We start from the raw sequence: 14882 nt of genomic DNA, 5'->3' as shown, positions 1-14882 counted from the left end.
AGGAAAAGAAAAACCTCGCGTGCTGTCAGGAGAAACCACTAGATGTAATATGACTTTGAACACCACGACTACCTGAGAAATCAGTTTTATTTTACTCTCCCAAGAAACAAGCAGGAACAATAACTCCCTGGTTAGCTTTCCTATTCATGTAGCAATACTTTTAGATTGTGTAAAACAAATTACTCCATCCTGAAATGGTGAACTCAATGATTGTTCATCTATATAGTTACCAGTTTACTCATGGTTAAAAAAGGGGTGCATGGGGTGTGCAAGGGAGGGGTAGCACCTCTGGTGTGGGGACTTGTGTCTCTTCGGGGCCAGTTTGTGCACCTTTAGTCCCCACCTGGCACCCAGCTCTAATCTGTGGCTCCAGGAAGCTGTAGCATGCAGTGGCCACACCCTGATAAACTGCTTTGACAGGCAGGCTAAACCAGGTGAGGGTAGCCGGCAGGTCTGCAACCTGCGGTGAGACAGGGACTTGCCTATCCCAGCATGCAAAGTCAGCCTCGGTGGATTGGATGGATGAGATCAACAGCAAGATCCAGTGACCGGGAAGGCAGTTCTGCAATGCTCTGTGGAGAGCGAAGGGTATGACAAGGCACCAAAGACAGCATGGCCATCCACTGCAGCCTAGAAAGTCCCAGCCATGATGACTTTTTGTACCACTGGAACCAGGCTTCTGAGGTCGAGAGAGTGGAACTGCCCGTGTACAATGGCTTTTCCGCTTTAAACATTCCCCCGCACAGGTTCTTTGTACATTCTTATCACTTATGTCTACCTCAAAGTCCTACGGCGATGGCGGAGGGGTGAAGCGACAGGTGGAGGTGACCACTGGGAGTCGTAGCTCCAAACCTGCACCTAGGCAGCCTGTGGACTTTGGTCACTCGATTCTGATCCCGGGATGACAGAGGAGTTCGGCAGCATCCCAGGCGATTGAGCAGGCTTTTTTAGGAACAGCACTGCTCACCTTCAAAATAAGGGAGAGGACTAGAAAAGGTGTCCCAAAAATTGCTTGGCTCAACCAAAATGGCCAGCATGCCGCAGCTGGCAGTTTTACCCTCACAGTGGTCAAAAAACAATGAAAAGAAAGATATTTGCAGCATGGAACATTTGCAGCCTCTTGGATGGGAGAATGCTATGAGGCCTGAGAGAAGAACGGCCACCATAGAAAGAGAACTGGCATGTTATAACATTGACATAGCCACCCTGAGCAAGACGAGACTGGCAGAAGAAGGATCCATCTGCGAACCAAAAGGAGTTTACATCTTCTTCTGGAAAGGCAGGCCAGAAAATGAAGACAGAATCCATGGAGTGGGACTTGCCATCAAGATATTACTTCTGCACCAGCTTCCTGACCTACCAACTTACATCAGTGAGTGTCTGATCAAACTTCTCTTCCCCCTCAATGCCTCTTGCCATGTTATAGTCATCAATGCTTATGGCCCCACACTGACTAGCAGCAACAAAGCAAAAGAAATTTTCTACGAGGACCTTGACCATCTTGTGAAAGCAACTCCTAGTGACAAGCTTCTCCTGTTGGGTGACTTCAATGCCAGGGTTGGCAAGGACTGTAGGACCTGGAAAGGGGTGCTGGGGCATCATGGTGTTGGTAACATGAATGCCAATGTCCGCCTTCTGCTGAGTTTGTGTGCAGAAAGCGACCTGATGATTACCAACACTCTCTTCAGGCAAGCCGATATATACAAGACCACGTGGATGCACCCGAGATCAAAACAGTGGCACCTGATTGACTAAGTCATCAGTCGCAGGTGGGACATTCGAGATGTTAAGATCACGAGGGCCATGTGGGGAGCTGAGTGCTGAACTGATCATAGACTCTACAGATCAGTTCTTATGCTGCAAATCACACCACTGTACTGCAAGAAGCTCAAGGTTGTCAGACCCTCCTTCAACTTCGGGAAGCTGCAACATACTGGTCATCGTGAGAAGTTCGCAGCCTGCCTTGACAAAGTGCTGACGTCCCACGGACCTCTGACTGGAGACCCAACACAAAAGTGGTACTAGTTCAAAGCCCTGGTGACAGAGTCAGCCAAGTCAACACTAGGACTGAAAAAGAGAGTTCACCAAGACTGGTTTGATGAAAATGACGAGGCCATCATGAAGATCTTAGAGGAAAAACAGAATGCATTTCTGCTATGGCAAAATGATCAGTCCTCAGTCCTCATACATGATCATTTCAAACACCTCCAGAGCCAGGTGCAAACAGCACTTCACAAAATGCAAGATGAGTGGTAGGAGAGTAAAGCTGATTAAGTCCAATACTACTCTGACACCAAGAACTCCAAGATGTTCTTCAGTGCTATCAAAGCTATATATGGACCTTCAAAGCCAAGTACTACATCTCTCCTGTCTGCAGATGGCATGACCCTTCTGAGGGAGAAGAACAGCATCAACAATCGGTGGAGAGAGCACTTCAGCAACCTTCTCAATGGACCCTCCACTGTCGACCCTGTGGCCCTCCACCAGATCCCTCAGAAACCCACAATAGACAGTCTTTAACTGCCCTCTACAATGGATGAGGTCAAAAAGGCAATCAGAGAGGCCAGCTCTGGTAAAGCCCCTGGAATGGATGGTATCCCTGTTGAAATTTTCAAAGAGGCAGGACCAGTGTCACTTGAAGCCTTTCACAACATCTTGATCAGCATCTGGGAAGAAGAAGACATGCCCAAAGACTTTAAGGATGCCACAGTCATCTCGCTCTTCAAGAACAAGGGCAACAAAGCTGACTGTGGAAATTTGGGGCATCTTCCTTCTCTGTACTGCTGGGAAGATCTTGGCTTGAGTCATCCTCAAGCGTCTGATCATCAGCATCTCAGAGGAGAACCTACCAGAGGCACAGTGTGGTTTTCGCTCAGGCCACAGCACCATTGATATGATCTCTGCTGTTCATCAGGTCCAGGAAAAGTTCATAGAGCAGAACTTGGATCTGTACGCTGTCTTTATAGACCTGACCAAGGCTCTTGACACTGTCAAAAGAGATGCCCTGTGGATCGTCCTGTCAAAACTTGGCTGCCCGAGAAGATTCATTAACCTCATACTCCCATTCCACGATGACATGACTGGCTTTGTTCTTTCAAATGGCGAGTCCTCAGATCCATTTGAGATATCCAATGGTGTGAAGCAAGGGTGTATGCTGGTGCCAGTGTTATTCTACCTCTTTTTCATGTGTGTCCTGAGCCACGCAGTTAGGGACCTGGACCACGGAGTCTACATAAAATACAGACTTGATGGGTCACTTTTCAACCCTTGTCATCTGACTGCTAAAACTAAAATGTTTGAGAGGCTCATCCTTGAAGCCCTTTTTGCTGACGACTGTGCACTTATGGCACACAAGGAATCTGACCTCCAGCTCATTGTCAACAAGTCTGCTGATGCCACTCACCTCTTTGGTTTGACCATCAGCCTGGGAAAAACTGAGGTACTGTTTCAACCTGCTCCAGGATCTGCTCTTCTCCCCGCTTCAATCTTTATTGAAAGAACAGAGTTAAAAACAGTAGAGGATTTCAAGTACCTTGGTAGTATGATAGTCAATGATGGCTCCCTTGACAAATAAATCAATGCCAGAATCTGCCAGGCCAGCCAGGCACTAGGATGTCTGAGATCACAAGTGTTGAATCAGCACAATATCTGACAGTCCACTAAACTGAAAGTGTACAAGGCTGTAGTCCTGACCAGTCTCCTGTATGGCTGTGAAACCTGGACCTTGTAGAGAAAACGTATAAAACTGTTGGAGCGCTTCCACACACAGCCTGAGGTCAGTACTGCACATTCAATGGCAGGACAGAGTTACGAACCTGGAAGTCCTGGACAGAGCAGGAACCACGAGCATCGAAGTCATGATTCTGAAAGCCCAGCTTTGCTGGACAGGGCACGCCATACGAATGGAGGAGTCAAGAATCCCTATGCAGCTTTTGTATGGTGAACTTTCCCAGGGCAGAAGGAATCAAGGTAGGCCTCACAAGAGATATAAAGACTGAATGACGGCCAACATTTCTCATGCTGGTTTAAAACCAGATCAGCTAGAGCAACATGCAAAAGACCCAACAGGCTGGCATGCTCTTGTACAACACACATATGACAACTTTGAAGAGCAGCGATGCGTATGCCTCATTGGTGCTCAGAAGAGGAAGAAAGCAACAGCAGTAGCTGCACCAACAGAGCCAGGACAATTCCCTTGCCCCCACCATGAATGTCCATTCTGTTCAAAGCTTGGACTCCTCAGCCACATGCGAGTCCACAATCAATGAGGCTGTGCAAGCTCAAGACATCATTGTTGGACGCGACGGGCTACCTACAAAAACTATGATTAAAAGTAGAGGGAAATGTACAGCGTACAAGCACTCTAAGACTTAGGTCAGGAATTCTCAAACTTCATTGCACTGCAACCTGTCTGGTGATGAAAAATACTTCATGACCTCAGATCTGAGTTGGGGGGTGGAGTAGGGGTGAAGCAGGAAATCTGAGCCTGCCTGAGCACCTCCCAGCACTGGAAGGGGGCAAAGCCCCAGGCAGTGCATCTGTAACCTGAATCCTCCCACCAAGGGCTGAAGCCATTGCATTTCTAACACCAGTTCATAGCAAGTCTGACACCAGCCCACTTGGGGACCCTACCTACAGTCTGAGAACCACTGACTTAGGTTATTTCAGATATAGTGCCAGGCTATGCATGAACAACAAAAAGTCTTGTGGCACCTTATAGACTAACAGATATTTTGGAGCACAAGCTTTCGTGGGCAAAATGTCTGTTAGTCTATAAGGTGCCACAAGACTTTTTGTTGTTCTCGAAGCTACAGACTAACACGGCTACCTCCCTGATACTAGGCTATGCATGAAGTATCTCTGGCAGCCATCTTCACCATGTAACATCCACATTTAGCTTAAAAGCAGTGGTGCCTGCAGGTGTGCATATGATAGGCAGCAATAGGGCTGCCAAGAGCAGGGATAGGACAGGAGGGGCACTTTTCTGTGCACCCCCCATTTCACAGAATCACAGAATCACAGGGCTGGAAGGGACCTCAGGAGGTCATCTAGTCCAGCCCCCTTCTTCAAGCAGGATCAACCCCCACTAAGTCATCCCAGCCAGGACCTTGTCAAGCTGGGACTTAAAAACCTCAAGGGGTGGAGAATCCACCACCTCTCTAGGCAATGCATTCCAATGCTTCACCACCATCCTGGTGAAGTAGTTTTTCCTAATATCTAACCTACACCTTTCCCTCTTCAACTTCAGACCATTACTCCTTGTTCTGCCATCTGACACCACTGAGAACAGTTTCTCACCCTCTTTTTTAGAGCTCTCCTTCAGGAAATTGAAGGCTGCTATTAAATCACACCTAAGTCTTCTCTTCTGTAAACTAAACAAGCCCAAACCCCTCAGCCTATCCTCGTAGGTCTTGTGCTCCAGACCCTTAATCATTTTGTTGCCCTTCGCTGAACCTGCTCTAGCAAATCCACATACTTTTTATACTGGGGGGCCCAAAATTGGACACAGTATTCCAGATGTGGCCTCACCAGTGCCAAATAAAGAGGAATAACTACTTCTCTAGATCTGCTCGAAATGCTCCTCCTAATGCACCCTAGTATGCTGTTAGCCTTCTTGGCTACAAGGGCACACTGTTTACTCCTATCCAGCCTTTCATCCGTCATAACCCCTAGGTCCCTTTCCATTGTACTGCTGCTGAGCCAGTAGGTCCCCTGCCTGTAACAATGTTTGGGATTCTTCCACCCCAGGTGCAGGACTCTACACTTCTCCTTATTGAACCGCATCAGATTTCTTTTGGCCCAGTCCTCCAATTTATCCAGGTCCCTCTGGGTTCTCTCTCTACCACCCAATGAATCTACCTCTCCCCCTAGTTTTGTGTCATCCACAAACTTGCTGGTGGTACAATCCAGTCCCTCATCCAGGTCATTAATAAAGATGTTGAATAACACCGGCCCCAGAACTGAGCCTTGCAGCACTCCGCTTGAAACAGACCGTCATCCGGATATTGAGCCATTGACCACTACCCATTGGGCCTCACCATCAAGACAGCTTTCTATCCATCTTATAGTGCAAGTGATGTTGCAACTGGAGACATAGAACAACAGCACCTCTCACTGTAATTGGGCCCAGTGTCCCCTTCTTCTTGACAGAGAGTAGTGCTGTAAACGCTAAAATGAGATGAGTTCAGTTGCGTAAACCATGTGAAAAATGACTAGCATGCCCCTATTTGAAATCAGAGGACTATTCTGTTTAAAAAAAATAGCATATCAGCCATAGTATGTTATCTATCAAAGTGTCATCTCTATTACATTAACATGAATGACTCAAAGCAGAATCAAAACAGTATATTTGGCTTTAATTGAAAGATCAATCAGCTAATGTGTAAATGTTTAAATAATTTTAAATGGTCATTTGGCATATATATATTTTACTAATAACTAAATAACTTAGGTTCTCTTTGAGTTACACTTCATTCAAAACATTTTGCTGCAAACAGATTATTTTGAGAATATAATGACATTTCTTTCCTCTGGAGTGCACTTGCAGAAGAAACTAGACATTGGCTTTTGAACTGTAATGCCTGAGACTGCCAGAGACTTTCACAGATTTGGGTTTTTAGTGTGACAAATGACTCTGGCAAATCTGGCTGGACAATGGACTTTCACTTGCAGGTGCTTACTACATCTTGGGATTGGAAATTTAATTTAGAATTAGTTTCCGCCTGTACAATGCTCCTGGACAAAATGATGGGGCCAAAAACTGAAAGCATGGGTGCTACAGCAATTATAAAAAAAGTTATAAACCTCAAAGCTGGATTAACTCTGTTCCTCTAAGCCATAGACTTTTCTAGATTGCCTTTATCATCTTGAGAAAAGCCTTAGTAACTTTTAACTATATATAGGTCATGACTTCACCTTTGCCAGGGCAGGGGGCAGAGTGCAAGCAGTAGTGGTGGGGAGGGGTTCTCACTTGCTCTGCCCTAGGACCCCGCAAACCCCTTAATCTGTCTCTGGGTTTAGCCTATAAGAACTTAAAGGTAAACAAAGGCAAAATGGTCAAGTTACACTGATAGCCAGGGAAATGGTGTCAAGAAACAACAGATTGTCCTGACCCATCCAGTGCTCCTGCAGGCTTCCACTGCTCCTTGGCAGGAGCACCAGCTGGGTGGAGTCAGATAAGCCCCGGAGCCCCACCCTCTCTCTCTGGTAGGCAGAGGGAGCCAGGCAAACCTCCACGTCCCAACTCCTCTTCCTCACAGGGAAGAAGCAACTATGTAAGATTACTTCTCTGTGACCAGAGACAGGTGGGCAGAATGGGGTTGTGCTGAAGTGGTGCCCATTTTCCTGGAAGTCCCTCTGATTGTCCAGGGCCCCTGACATGGGCCTGACTGGCCCAGTGTCTAAACTGTCAACACTGTTCTAGCTTGTCAAAGTAAATAAAAGTAATAATAAAAACTTTCCTACATCAAATTTGGTTTCTATTTAAAAATGACTCCACAGAAAAATTGATTCAACAGCAAGAACACATAACATTTCACTTGACTCCAAGGTTCTGCCCTGAAACCGCTATCTGTGGCATTGTTACTGAAAGCTGATGACTGACTTTTCTGCAGGTCTTTTTCTGCAACCTCCTTTGTGGTCACTAGTATATGGGGTGGAACACCATACCAGAATCAAGCTCAGTTAATTTGTACAAAAGAGTATAGCCACTGTTTTATTCCATGAAAACAAATGCTTTGCATTAGTTACAAAACAGAACAAGAAGCAATTGGCTTAAATTGCAGCAAGGGGCATTTAGGTTGTACATTAAAAAAAACTTCCTAACTGCCGGTGTGGTTAAATTCTGGTATAAATTGCCTAGGGCGACTGTGGAATCTCCATCATTGAAGATTTTAAAGAGCATTTTAGACAAACATCTGTCAGGGATTGTCTAGATGGGGGTTGGTCCTGCCGTGAGTGCAGGGGACTGAATTTAATGACCTCTCAAGGTTCCCTCCAGTTCTATGATTCTATCACTTAGGGCTTAACTTTCAGATATGGGACCAGCCAAGATAGGAGCAAGAGAATTATGTGTAATGTGGAGAAGAGTAAATAAAAACCCAACCATGTCAACATCTGACTCCAGTGCCGTGTCTACACTAACCAAAAACTTTGAAATGGCCATGCAAATGGCCATTTCGAACTTTACTAATGAATCACTGAAATACATATTAGCATTAGAAATACTCATTAGCATGCAGGCGGCTGCAGCACTCCGAAATTGATGCGGCTCGCTGCCTCGCGGCTCGTTCAGACGGGGCTCCTTTTCAAAAGGACCCTGCTACTTCGAAGTCCCCTTATTCCTATGAGCAGATGGGAATAAGGGGACTTCAAAGTAGGCAGGGTCCTTTCGAAAAGGAGCCCTGCCTGGAGTAGCTGCGCAGCGGCGAGCCGCGTCAATTTTGAAGTGCTGCGGCCGTCCGCATGCTAATGAGGCACTGAACATGTATTTCAGCACTTCATTATTAAACTTTGAAATGGCCATTTGCATGGCCATTTCAAAGTTTTTAGCCAGTGTAGACACGGCCCAGTTATACAATTCTCTCAGTCTGCTGAGAGTGGAAGGGATCTGGGCCTATGTAAGCCAGTGGCAGCCCATTCTGATGGAAGAAGAGATGAAATAACTCTTAGGAAGACTGAAGGCATGGCAAATAAAATCAGCTCCTGAGAGAGGCAGGAGATGAGGTAATCACGTGAGGAGAACGAAAGTCTGTCTTGGGAGCACAGGGCATCAATAGGGCCTGCCACCATAGCAAACTTGGGATTTGCCTAACAGGAGAGAGCATATAAGACAGATGAGACTACAGACCTTAAGTGTGGACCAGACACCCTTTTGTATATATACTTACCTTGTCTCTGCTTACCTTTTTTCCCCAGCCCTATTGTTTCTGAGATAGTGAGGACATCCTAACCCACTAGCCAACAGTTTAATGACAAGGATAGTGTGGATCCATATTAAACATAAATGTTTATGGAAAGCCTGAGTGGTGCATTCTAAACTGCTTGCATGACTTGGTTACATTGAAAGTCCGCATGGCCATGACTTGCTTTCTTAAGTTATTTAGCCACTTTTCAAAATCCTACTTACTGAGTCTCCACAGGCTCTTAATGCACATTGTGGGAGGGGCGTGGGAGGGTAAACTTGTCTGCCTATGTGTGGCCAATCTGCTGTAATCCTGATACACAACTGGAAGGGGAGGCCCTGCACCTGTTTACTCTCTTGAAAGCACCATGTGGCCACATGTGTTGGTGCCATGTTTGCCCACGTGGTGGGGGAAGCTCCCCGCACATTTGTCATCTCCCTTCATTTACACAAGGTCTGTGACCACACTGCCCCTCCCTTTTGGAAGGGGCATGTTAGTGAGACACTTTGAAAGATGCTAATGAGGTGCTGAAATGAATATGCAGCACCTCATTAGCATAATGGCAGCCGCGCAAGATTAGAAAGTGCTGCTTTTGGAATGCATGCTAGTCATGTAAATGGGGGCCTTTCGAAAGGATCCCCTGACTTCAAAAGCCCCTTCTTCCTAAAACCAAATAGGAAGAATGGGATTTCAAAGTCAGGGGTCCTTTCAAAAGGCCCCCATCTACATGGGCAGTGTGCATTCCGAAAGCGGCACTTTTGAATTGTGTGTGGCCACCATTATTCTAATGAGGCACTGTATATGCATGTCAGCACCTTATTGGCATCTTTCAAAGTGCCTCATTAACATCTTCCTTCCGAAAGGGAAGGGTAGTGTGGCCACAGCCAAGGACTAGCATCTACTAGCCTACAGCAAAAACTTAAAACCTCCTAAATTGTGTTGCTTCAGAAAATGAAGGGAAGTTAATTTTTTTCATATTTATTTAAAAACTGATCTACAGTTGACTCCATAGGGGCCCAGTAACTCCGAATTAGTTTAGTAGAAGGCTAAAACAATAAAATCACCAAAAAGCATTCCATAGAAATGACTTGTAATCGTTCATGGAAATACAGATGCAATCATGTAAGATTACTTCTCTGGCTGGGTCTACATGTGCCCCTTCCTTTTGAAAGGGGCATGTTAATGAGCAGGTTCGAAATATGCCAATGAGGTGCTCCAATGAATATGCATCACCTCATTAGCATAATGGCGGCCACGGTGATTCGAAAGTGCAGCTTTTGGAATCGCGCGCCGCCCATGGAGACGGGACCTTCCGAAAGGACCCCCCAGTTTTCGAAAGCCATTCTTCCCATCTGGTGATTGGAAGAAGGGCTTTCGAAAACTGGGTGGGGTCCTTTTAGAAGGTCCTGTCTCCACGGGCGGTGCACGATTCGACAAGCCATACTTTCGAATCACCTTGGCTGCATTATGCTAATAAGGGACTGCATATTCATTGCAGCGCCTCAATAGCATATTTTGAACATGCTCATTAACATACCCCTTTCGAAAGGAAGGGCCACGTGTAGACCCAGCCTCTGCAACCAGAATGTGTTAATTACAGGGTATGAAAATACATTGCAATTTGTTAGACTCTGTGGGACAGAAAATAATAAACCGTACTGATCCTTGTTCCTCTTGTGCCAGAGAACTGAAATTATTTAAAAACTGTTATTTATGCCTGATTATTGACAACTCTACATATAACCCAGCAGGTAGCAATCGTAAGCACAATATTTTAATAGAAATTATGGGAAGTGTAGCATGCTATCATCTTTTCGTACTCCAGACAGTTGAATGAAATGCCCTTGATGTCATCTATAAGTAAACTAATCCTTCTTTCAATTAGCAGTACATGGCCATGTCTACACTAGCCCCAAACTTCGAAATGGCCATTCAAATGGCCATTTTGAAGTTTACTAATGAAGCGCTGAAATGCATATTCAGTGCTTCATTAGCATACAGGCGGCTGTTGCGCTTCGAAATTTTCGTGGCTCACCGCCGCGCAGCTCATCCAGATAGGGCTCCTTTTCGAAAGGACCCCACTTACTTGGAAGTCCCCTTATTCCCATCTGCTCATAAGAATAAGGGGACTTCGAAGTAGGCGGGGTCCTTTTGAAAAGGAGCCCTGTCTGGACAAGCCGCGTGGCGGCGAGCCGCATCAATTTCTAAATGCCACGGCCTCCTGCATGCTAATAAAGCGCTGAATATGCATTTCAGCGCTTCATGAGTAAACTTCGAAATGGCCATTTGAATGGCCATTTCGAAGTTTGGGGCTAGTGTAGACGTAGCCCATGAGATAACTTCATGAATACAGCAAACAAAGAGAGAAGGAGAAGTTAAGTGTAGCCAGACAAAGTCTCCCCCTTACAAGCCAGCTCGCTCGGGGACCCTCAGAAATCACCCCAGCTGGCATTGATCAATATGATGCACACACACAATCACCCAGAAGGGGACGTGGCCCGCCCGCACAAAAGAATGTCCTGTACTCCTAAATTGCTTATCTCTTGTCTTACAAGTGCAAACTAAGTAAGAAATGCCCTTGTAACAAACTGGTGTCACAAAGACAGACCAGTATGATCTGGCACCATAGATAAGAAAGAGAATACATAATCCAAAAGGGGTATAAAAGATGGGTCCAGCAGAACTCTAACTTTGAGTGCATTCAACCAACTTCCTGCTGGTCGGGTCAGGTGATTGCCTCCCGAGGTCCACAACTGGGGACGCCCAACCTCGTATTCTTCTTTCCGCGGAATTGAGTGACCGATCCAGCTTGGCTACGCTGGTATCGAGAGACGCAGAGAGGGTAAGATACACCCATGCTAGGTCTCTCACTTTTTTTGTGCACAGCTAAAGAATTAGGGCTCTGTAACTAGATGTAATTGTGCCAAGATATCATTGTGTTAGATGGTAACAGATATCTTTGTTTTGGATTGTAACGTAACTTGTTAACACCTGTACTTTGCTAGCATATAAGAAGTAAACAATAGCCTTTTGTAACCGCACGCTTATAACTGTAGCTTAAATAAACTTGTAACTAGTTAAGCTCTAAGCCTGACCCTGCTGTTAACCCTTTTGTCACTGCAACACAGCCGGCACAACAAAAGAACTTTAACCGTTTGGTTACTACAGCCTGGCCGTGGGTGAGAGTGCTAGGAGCTGTCTGCTCTAACAGTAAAAAAACTGGGTTGTTTAGGACCCAGGGGAGTACCTCACCGCACATTACCTGGCCACCGGCTAACAGTTAAGCTTGAAGTTATGCTTGAAGAATCTGCATCTAAACTACTTGGTGAAAACAATGTAATTCACTGGTGACACCTGTCTTTCAAACATCCCTAAGATGCTGAGTGTTTCATTCTATTTTTAAAAGAAAACAAAATATATTAGTAACTTTGAAAAGATATATGGTGCCACTTCAGGACTTCTTTACTTTAAGAAGAACATACTTCATGAGTAGTGCTAGTACTTTCTAGTAATGGACCCTACTGCTGCACTAACACTTCTGAGCTCTATACCTCAGCAAGCTAAACTACACATTTCTTTGTGTTAGGTGACAGAAGAGCACCTTGTCTAATACAGAGAGTTCTTCCTTTCTCTACAGTCTGAAGCTGTCCCACACCTTGAAAGGGTAGTTCATGGGGCACAATACTAACAAAATCACTCATTCTCTTTTTCTTTCTTAGGGTCTGAGTCTGTGACTTTGCTCCACCAACTTGCTCTTCATAGGAATTGGGCACTAAGCGCTGCTATCAGTGGGTGCAGTTTATTGTTAATGTTGCTTTCTACACATTGGCGCTGGGTCTACACGTGCCCCTTCCTTTCGAAAGAGGCATGTTAATAAGCAGGTTTGAAATATGCTAATGAGGGACTGCAATGAATATGCAGCACCTCATTAGCATAATGGCAGCTGCAGCGATTCGAAAGTGCGGCTATTCGAATCACGCACCGCCCGTGGAGATGGGACCTTCCGAAAGGACCCCCACCCCACTTTTCGAAAGCCCTTCTTCCTATCTGGTGATCAGAAGAAGGGCTTTTGAAAACTGGGGGGGTCCTTTCGGAAGGTCCTGCCTCCATGGGCAGCACGCGATTCAAAAAGCTGCACTTTTGAATCACTGCGGCTGCCATTATGCTAATGAGGTGCTGCATATTCATTGCAGTGCCTCATGAGCATATTTCAAACCTGCTCATTAACATGCCCCTTTCGAAAGGAAGGGGCACGTGTAGACCCAGCCTGGGTGTGTCTACACTTGCATTCCTCTTTCGAAAGAGGCATGCAAATTAGGTACATCGAAAATGCAAATGATGTATAAATTTGCATATTCAACACCTCGTTTGCATATTCTAATTTCGAAAGAGGTCTTTCGAAAGAAGAAGGCCAGTGTAGACACTGTTCTTTCAAAAGTAAACCCATTGCTCATAGGAAAAAGGGGAATTTGAATTAGCCGGGGTCCTTTCAAAAAGGAGCCCCATCTGGATGAGCCCCGTGGCAGTGAGCCATGTCAATTTCAAAGTGCCGCGGACGCCCGCATGCTAATGAGGCGCTGAATATGTATTTCAGTGCTTCATTAGTAAACTTTGAAATGGCCATTTGCATGGCCATTTTGAAGTTTTTGGCTAGTGTAGTCATGGCCTTGCTGTTTTTCTACATGTGAATTTGCTCTCTTGAAGATTTTGCAATCTCTTGATTAGCCTGTGATGCAAACGGCATCCTCTGGGAGGCTACAATACCCAATACGCTGAACAAAGAGAGATAAGTCCATGTTTTCACCTGGTTCAAAGGACCCTATGTAAAACTCATCACCTCCTAGTTATCTGCGTTAAGAACATTGTTTTCTGTACAGACATACAACTCCTTAAATATTATATCTATGTATATTTCACAGTGATTGTTCTGCCTAGTGGGCTGCTGGTTTTCAGCAGAGCTCTCCTATGCCACGGTTCAGTGAATTATTATACACATATCCAACCTAGAAGAGCTCTGTAAAATTCTATGTACTCTCTGCCAGCTGGCTCCAAGATGTTCCTAGGTCACATTCCTTCTTCAATAACATTAATGTGTAAAGGTTCCAATACCAACCTGAAAGACATCAGATGTCTTGTGCAATAGTTCAGCTAATTGTTATATTAAGCTTACATTAACAATTTGCTTTTAAGTCTACAGTCTTTGCCAGTCCAGCTGAATCTCTGTATAATTCTCTAATACATAAGCCATGTCTACACTAGCCAACTATTTTGCAGTAGCCAGCCCAACTTTGAAACAGCACGTCTCGCATCTACACACACTGTGCGCTACTTTGAAGTTGAAATTGATGTGTGGCGGCAAAATGTTGAAATTTCTGTCCCCATAAGAAGATGGGAATAGAGCCCTACTTCGACATTCAGCATCAAAGTAGGGCGTGTGTACACGATGCGCGTCCCACTAATTTGAAATAGCGGGGTCCTCCATGGCGACAACCAGCTGAAGGGTTGAGATGTGCTGTCCAGCCCCTGCAGGGCTCTATGATCATCTCATGCAGCAGCCCTTAAAGCACCACAGATCCAGACTTCCTGTGGCAGGAAGCTGAGACTGTGTAGTCAGCAGCACCTACATGTGCTCGCCTTACACACCCTTGAGAGGCCCCAAGCTGCCCACCCACCACCCACGGAAGCCAACAAGCCCTCTGAGCACCTCCAAGGCTCCCCGCCAAGGGGACCCAGGGCTCCCAGGCATCCAGCCAGGGGAAGGAAGAGGTGTCATGGCCCCTCCTGGACAGTTTCTGAGCTTGGAGACCTGCTGGGTCTCTGGGGTGAGGAGGAGGTGCTCCAAGCAATGGGGCACAAGCGGCAGAACACAGAAGCATTCGCCCAGCTGGCTGAGAGCCTGACTGCTCAGGGTCAGCCCGTTGACACTCTGGATCATGTCTGGAGCACAATAAAGGAATTGTGGCACAGTTATGCCTGGGC

This window comes from Carettochelys insculpta, chromosome 9 (genome assembly GCF_033958435.1).
Source record: "Carettochelys insculpta isolate YL-2023 chromosome 9, ASM3395843v1, whole genome shotgun sequence".
NCBI lineage: Eukaryota > Metazoa > Chordata > Testudines > Carettochelyidae > Carettochelys > Carettochelys insculpta.
The sequence above is the reverse complement of the archived record's forward strand: the minus strand, read 5'-3'. Positions refer to the sequence as shown.